The following is an 8,524-nucleotide window of genomic DNA, read 5'->3' on the forward strand; positions in this document are numbered from 1 at the left end:
TTTACCAATTAAACAAAAAGAGAGAATCTGAGATATTTAAATAAGATTTAATATCTTAATCAAATATATGTCGGAATTAATTGGGATTATCATTTGAATTAATATTAAATATTAATTAAAAGTTTAATTAATCATTTAATATTACTTTAATTTGAAATTAATAATTCAAATTGATTGTTGAATCAAAATGAAGAAAGTCAACATGTTGACTTCATTTAATGGAAAAATCCATGTTAGTGAAATTTTGAGGTGTCAAAATTTGGTTTAACCAAACTTGCATGATTGCCAAATAAACTCCACAAATTTGAGTGGAATTTTGAGTGTCAAAATTTGGTTAACTCAAGCATGCATGTTTCCCACATAATCCCAAACATTTGAGTGGAATTTTTAGTGTCAAAATTTGGTGATCTCAAATTTGCATGAACATGCAAACATGACTATATAAATAGAGTGATCATAATACATGAAAGGTCTTCTTGTTGGTGAAAAACCTTGAGAATAACCTCTCACAAACACTCTCTTCATATATACAAAATCCCTCCCAAGTTTAAGTCATTCACCAGATTCCACAATCCTGTTCTAAGGCCAGAGGATAGTGGAGAAGACACTAGTGGTGGTTCGAAACCGGTTCGTGAGGAAAAATGAATTTGAACTAGAAAAGGTTAGTATTCAAACTCATTAAGTTTTAATACATATGAACATGCTAGTTATTCACTATAATTGTTTTAAAAGAGCCTAAGATCCAAATTGCTTCCGCATGTGTTATATTAACACCTTCAATTGGTATCAGAGAAGTTTTAGGCACTTTATTTACATTAATTTGATTATGGTGGGTACCATTTCATGAATGAAATTTTGTGGTTGCTAAAGTGGATTGTTTTGGATTTGGCATTTTTTTATTCTTCCATTTGATACAATTATTGTAATAAGCCTAATGTGTATGGGTTTTAATGAATGAAGAAAGATCTGTAATTTTTATGGAGTCATTAGAGTCCATTTTAGGTTGTAATTGATCGAAAATGGAAGAGATAACAATCTTAACCGAAGAAGAAGATGGAATTTGTAGTTCGGGTATTTTTTCTGCCTTTGGAATCCGGTTCAACATTTTTAAGGGTTGGTTCGCCCAGTTAGTGATCCTCGGGAGCGGTTCAAGTTATTTTTAATTATTAATGCAATAATTTAGTTAATTATTTGTTTTAAAATGCCAAAATCAATCCACTTTAGCGTGTTTAATTAACCATGCATTATGAATGTATGTTTTAATTAAATAGAAAATGTATATGCATAAAGTATGTCATATAGATTTAAAATCCCACCATAGGCTAACCATGTTTCATGCATTCCAAGTATGTTATAAGTGTTATAATGTATAGTATACATGTTTAGAGTTCCATGAGTGATAGATATAAATTGTTATATTATTGCATGGAATGGATGATTATGTAATTGTTATATAAAGCATGCTAGATGCATGTTATAGGTTATTTTCAACGTCATAAAATGAGATAGACGTTAAAATCTATAATAAAGATAAGTGCATGCTCATTTAGGGTTAAGAACCGAGCACGATCAATTTTAATAGTTAAAATAGGTCGATGTCTTACAAAATTGCGGTTACGAGAAAGCTCAAATGGCACGATCTTGTCTAAGGCTGGAGGTACTTAAGTTGACGGTTTACAGAACACCTACTACCTGGAGATCGGACCAGTACTTAAGCTTAGTTAGCCCAGTTTTATGAGCATGCTTAAGTGATATAAGTTTTAGAAAAATCACCTAGACTTAAGTTATATTTAATTAGCCAGCATATACCTAAGTAATAAGTATACCCAACCGTCTAAAATACTTAGTTGGAGGAAAAAGATATATGAGATGCATCGTTTTCCTTTTACGCTCTCTGGAAAATTCACACCGTGAGATTCATGCTCAGTCTTGCGTCGCCCTGGGATCGTCCTCCATTTCGAAGGTATTTGTATGAGTCAATAACAAGGTGAATAGAGAAAGTATTTTATAGTTAGTGGGAGAAGGAAGTATATCAACACCTCCTATGGTCTCCACCACTAGGTTGCACCGTGAGATTCCCATGTTCCACCTGCATGTTGCCCTAGAGAAACTACCCATTCGGAGGGTCGTAACATGGGAGTCGAAACAACACAAACTTCAGAAATGGATAGGATTTCTTAGGTTCGTTCCCAACTTTGGCTTTTTCATTCGATAGCAATGTTGGGACCAATCTCTGAGGTCTGAAAATGGCGGGTCACACTTACGAAGAATTACTAAGAGTTAGTATATTCTTGACCAAAATAGCGATAACTAAAAACACTATAGGAGTTATTCTGGGATTAGTGTTTAAAGTCAAGAATTTCTTGGTTTAGTGAATGAGTGATTGACTGCCCCTCGTAGCAGTTGCTCTAACTCACTAAAGTATCGTTGCAAATTAATAATTTTTTGATACATTATTACATTTGCTAAAACTGATTGGATTAAATAGGATTAAGTCAAATCACTAATAGAATTTTCTTTGTATCACACAACATGACAAACTCCATAGTTCAATTACTCGCTTATGAGAAATTAAACGGCGAGAATTACGCAACTTGGAAATCAAACCTAAACACAATACTGGTAATTGATGATTTAAGGTTTTTTTTAACTGAGGAATATCCTCCAAACCCCAACTCAAATGCAAACCGAACAGTTCGGGATGTGTATGGCAGATGGATAAAGGCAAATGACAAAGCCCGAGTGTACATTCTAGCCAGCATATCTGATGTTTTGGCTAAGAAACACGATGTTATGGGTACTGCTAAAGAGATTATGGAATCTCAAAAAGAGATGTTTGGACAACCGTCCTTCTCCCTTAGACATGAAGCCATAAAATACATTTACAACTGTCGTAATGAAAGAAGGGACCTCAGTTAGAGAACATGTCCTGGACATGATTGTCCATTTCAATGAGGCAGAAGAAAATAAAGTTGTCATTGATGAGAAGAGTCAAGTTAGTTTTATAATGATGTCTCTTCCGAAGAGCTTCTTCCAGTTCCCCACAAATGTTGTAATGAACAAAATAGAATATAACTTGACTGCTCTTCTCAATGAGCTACAGACTTATCAATCCCTCTTAACAAACAAGGGACAAACAGGAGAAGCAAATGTTGCTATCTCCAAGAAATTACTACGAGGATCGTCCTCCAAAAATAAGTCTAGACCTTCAACTTCTAAAAGTGTTTTGATGAAGAAGGGTAAAGGAAAAAATAAGATTCCTACTAACCGCAAACACAAGGTTCAAAAAGCAGCTACAGAAAAGTGTTTTCATTGCAACGAAAACGAGCACTGGAAGAGAAACTGCCCAAAATACCTTGCTGAGAAGAAAGCCGAAAAGACACAACAAGGTAAATATGATTTACTAGTTGTAGAAATATGTTTAATAGAGTATGACAACTCAACTTGGATACTAGATTCAGGGGCGACTAATCATATTTGTTCTTTTTACCAGGAAACTATCTCCTAGAGAATGCTTGCAGACGGTGATATAACACTCAGGGTTGGAACAGGAGAGGTTGTCTCAACAAGATCAGTAGGAAATTTAAAGTTGTTTTTTGGAGATAGATTGGTTATATTAGATAATGTATTTTTTGTTCCTGAAATGAAAACAAATCTATTATCTATCTCTTGTTTATTAGAACAGTTGTATTAAGTATCTTTTGAAATCAATGAAGTGTTCATTTACAAAAGAGGTATTCATATTTGTTCTGCAAAACTAGAAAACAACTTATATATGTTAAAACCGAGCAAAACAAAAGCCATTTTAAAGACCGAGATGTTTAAAATAGCTGAAACTCAAAATAAACGACAAAAGATTTCTCCTAATATCTATCTTTGGCACTTAAGAGTAGGTCACATTAATCTCAATAGGATTGAGAGATTGGTTAAAAGAGAACTTCTAAATGAGTTAGAAGACAACTCTTTACCTCCATGTGAGTCTTGTCTTGAGGGTAAAATGACTAAATGATCGTTTTTCGAAAAAGGTTATAGAGCCAAAGAAACCTTAAAACTCATGCATATAGATCTCTATGGTCCAATGAATGTCAAAGCACGAGGAGGGTATGAATATTTCATCAGTTTTATTGATGATTATTCAAGGTATGACTATCTTTACCTAATGCGTCACAAGTTCGAAGCTTTTGAAAAATTCATTGAACAGGATCACGAGTAAAGGGTTTGCAAGCTTGAAAGATCCATTTATGGGTTGAAGCAAGCATCTTGATCTTTGAATATAAAGTTTGATACTGCGATCAAATCTTATGGTTTTAAATAGAATGTTGACGAACCTTTGTTTATAAAAGGATAGTCAACTCTACAGTAGCTTTCCTGGTGTTGTATGTTGACGATATCTTACTCATTGGAAATGATGTGGGATTTCTGACTGACATTAAGCATTGGCTAGCGACACAATTCCAAATGAAAGATTTGGGAGAGGATCAGTTTGTTCTTGGAATCCAAATTGTTCGGAATCGCAAAAACAAATCACTAGCATTGTCTCAGGCATCGTAAATCGACAAAATGTTGATTCGATATAAGACACATTCCCTATGCATTAGCGGTCGGTAGTCTGATGTATGCCATGCTGTGTACCCGACCCGACATATGCTATGCTGTGGAAATTGTCAGCAGATATCAGTCCAATCTGGGATGTGCTCATTGGACTGCCGTTAAGAATATCCTCAAGTATCTTAGGAGAACGAGGGACTATATGCTAATGTACGATGCTAAGGATCTGATCCTTACAGGGTACAGTGACTCAGATTTTCAAATCGATGTAGATTCGAAGAAATCGACATAAAGATCTGTCTTCACTCTAAACGGAGGAGCAATAATATGGAGAAGCATAAAGCAAGGTTGCATTGCTGATTCCACCATGGAGGTTGAGTATGTTGCTGCCTGTGAAGCAGCGAAAGAATCTGTATGGCTTAGGAAGTTATTATCTGATTTGGAAGTCGTTCCAAATATGCATCTTCCCGTCACTCTCTATTATGATAACAGTGGAGAAATTGCAAATTCAAAAGAACCAAGAAGCCATAAGCGAGGAAAACATATTGAGCGCAAATATCATCTCATAAGGGAGATTGTGCAATGAGAAAATGTGATCATCACACAGATAGCTTCAAAGCACAACATTGTTGATTCATTTACAAAGCCCACCACGGCTAAAGTGTTTGAAGGGCACGTAGTGAGTCTAGGACTACGAGTTATGTAATCTAGGGCAAGTGGGAGAAAAGGCATGAGTATGTGATGACCAAGTTAATTGTATTTATGTCTTTCTCTCTACTCAACGTTATAAAATTCCACTAGAGTGTTGGTCCAAGTGGGAGTTTGTTGGGTTTTATGTGCTAAAACTCATAGTTTGTAAACAAAAACATATTCTATTTTCAATAAAGTTATTATTGTTGTTTATTCAATAAAGATTGTTATTGAATAAAGTGAACTTTACGATCATTAATCTAAATCCAATAAACTAAGAACACTCTGGCTATAGTATGATTACTTGAACTATATGTAGAGACATAAGAGTTGATAAAGTTCAAGTATATAGTCAAAATGATCTATAGTATAAGGATAAGGCTGAGTACCGTATTCTGGGGACACTATGGATGCGACCCACTTTTGTATATGATATAAACAATGTGATCACTAGAATTGTACATGTGGAGACATGAGAGTAGGGGCATCCTATGCAATGAGTATTGCATAAGATCGGACCATGAAGAAAATCACTCTCACTTTATAATGTCGTTTACTATTGAGACTGATTTTCTTTTCATTCGATGACCTAGGTAACTCGATCTTAATCCTGAGCTTACCATGAACTCCTGTTTATTCGGAATTATCCTTAGATTTGCATGGGTGAAAGTGGCTCAAGTTCGCCGATTCAATGGGCCTCCCATATAGGAGTAAGACTGGGTAAATGGCTAGGGACGTGGGGTGCAAGATTGAATTCACTCCTACCCACTTTTAGGGTTAGAAGATAGGTAGTTCCCTTAAGTACTGACTCCTGGTCTTGAACAAGGGGCCCCACCCTCTCATTGACTTGAGAGGGATCCGGTTTAGTGGTTGGACAACAAACCAATTGTTCATTAGAGGATCAATGAGACATAAGAAACAAGAAGTAACTGGAGGGGTAAAATGGTAAATTGACTCAGCTCTTGTGAGGGGAGTGCAACTACTAGGCTATAGTGAAATGTCTTAGTAGTTAACGAATGTTGGGTAATAAGGTTAATGAGTTTAACCAGTTAATCTTGGATCGTTAGAGCCCATGATCTATAGATCCATTAGGTCCCTCTACTAGCTCATATCGGACTAAACCATAGGACAGTGTGACGAGTGAGTTCGAAGTGTTGAAATTCAAATTAGGGAGAATGTGCTACATATATACGATATATTTAACCGCTTTTTTATTTATTTACGAATTAAACAAAAAGAGAGAATCTGAGATATTTAAATAAGATTTAAATATCTTAATCAAATATGTGTTAAAATTATTTGGGATTGACATTTGAATTAATATTAAATATTCATTAAATAGTTTAATCATTCAAATTTAATATTACTTTGGGATTGGAAAAATCCATGTTAGTGGAATTTTGAGGTGTCAAAATTTGGTTTAACAAAACTTACATGCTTGCCAAATAAACTCCACAAATTTGAGTGGAATTTTGAGTGTCAAAATTTGGTTAACTCAAGCATGCATGCTTGCCACAAAATCCCAAACATTTGAGTGGAATTTTGAGTATCAAAATTTGGTGATCTCAAATTTGCATGAACATGCAAACATGACTCTATAAATAGAGTGATCATAATACATGAAAGGTCTTCTTGTTGGTGAAAAACCATGAGAAAAACCTCTCACAAACACTCTCTTCATATATACAAAATCCCTCCCAAGTTTAAGTCACTCACCTAATTTCACAATCCCGTTCTAAGGCTGGAGGATAGTGGAGAAGACACTAGTGGTGGTTCGAAACGTATTCGTAAGGAAAAAGAAATTTGAACTACAAAAAGTTAGTATTCAAACTCATTAAGTTTTAATACTTATGAAGATGCTAGTTATTTACTATAATTGATGTTCTAAAAGTGCCTAAGATCCAAATTGCTTCCGCATGTGTTATATTAATACCTTCAAACAAGACTTAGTAAGTCCAATTGAAGAAAATTATTTTCGTTTAAAATTTGGGAGTAAGGATCAAAGTCTTACTTACAATCCATTTTCGTCAAAATTGAGCCTTTCTTTAGCTTTAGAAGATTAAGTTGAGGGCTTTTAATGAAGAAATTGGGAGTTAATACGTCATAGATAAGGTTACCTAAGGAAACAAAATTCAGCTTTTTTTAATAAGGATCAAATTCATTTTTGTATCGAAAGACCATAGATCTTCATAAAATTTGTGTCTTATAAATTTCTAAAATTGAAAAAATAGATAATATTTTTATACACTTTCAACTTTATATCATCTCTAAACAATGTCAAGTTAATTACTTTATATATATCTAATAGAGTTTCAACACATTAAAATCAATTAGGTAAAGTTGAGTTTTATATTACATAAATACTTTACTTTTAAGTAGAGAAATATAGAAAAGGTCCCACCGAGATTTGAACTCGGGTTACTGGATTCAGAGTCCAATGTCCTAACCACTAGACCATGGGACCACAAATTTTTCAAGATTTGTTCGTCATAAATCTATGAACTTTAAAAAGAATAATAGTATCTTATTTGTTTCTTATAGATCTCTAAATTTTGAAAATGATTTGTGTCTTTGTTTTTAGTTTTGTATTTGATAGGGTTTCAGCCCAATAAAATCAATTAATTTATTAAAACATTTGTACAATTATTCAACCATTCTTCTTCACTCATTTTCATCCACTTTAATAAAGTTCACAAAAAGGTTATTTTGAAATAAATTTAACTTTAGAAAAAGATACTTATTTAATAAGTTTTTCCCCATCCATATTTTTTAACCGTTTATTTGAATATTCTAGGTGACATTATGGAAGTAAAAAAATCAAATTATTTGTGTTTACCCTATTTTTATAAAAAGAAGACAATAATGAAATCCATGTGCTACTTATTAATATATCAATGACTATTTAGATCCAAACAGTTACTTAGTGGGGTCGTTCTCAATTTGTTAATACAATCTCTAATAAATACAAAGTTAATAGTGAGAAAAGAAAAAACAACGAAAGTTATTCTCCAATGTGAGTTAGGTTGAGAATCTCAACTCGCATTCTAAGGACATGTAAATAAAATATAGATTTTCAAGACGTAGATTATTAAAAATGGTCATACTAGACCTTTTCTTTAAGGTTGAAATAGCTACCATTTAATTAGGATGTACATTTGTAAGAATGTGAGGACAACTAAATTAATTTATTAGTGGGAGTTTGAATTTCTTATTTTTTGAGGTGGCTAATTTTATCCTTCCTAAATTTGTTAGTTTGTAAGCCTATAAAAGTCAACCAAGTTGATTT

General features: G+C 33.6%; 1 non-coding gene across 1 annotated transcript; it reads right to left on the reverse strand.

Moving 5' to 3' along the window:
• Positions 1-7,630: 7,630 nt before the first annotated feature.
• Positions 7,631-7,702, reverse strand: TRNAQ-CUG. The gene has a single exon. It is a non-coding gene; the product is annotated as a tRNA-Gln (tRNA).
• Positions 7,703-8,524: the final 822 nt, after the last annotated feature.

This window comes from Cucurbita maxima, unplaced genomic scaffold, assembly GCF_002738345.1.
Source record: "Cucurbita maxima cultivar Rimu unplaced genomic scaffold, Cmax_1.0 Cma_Scf00630, whole genome shotgun sequence".
NCBI classification, from domain to species: Eukaryota; Viridiplantae; Streptophyta; class Magnoliopsida; order Cucurbitales; family Cucurbitaceae; genus Cucurbita; species Cucurbita maxima.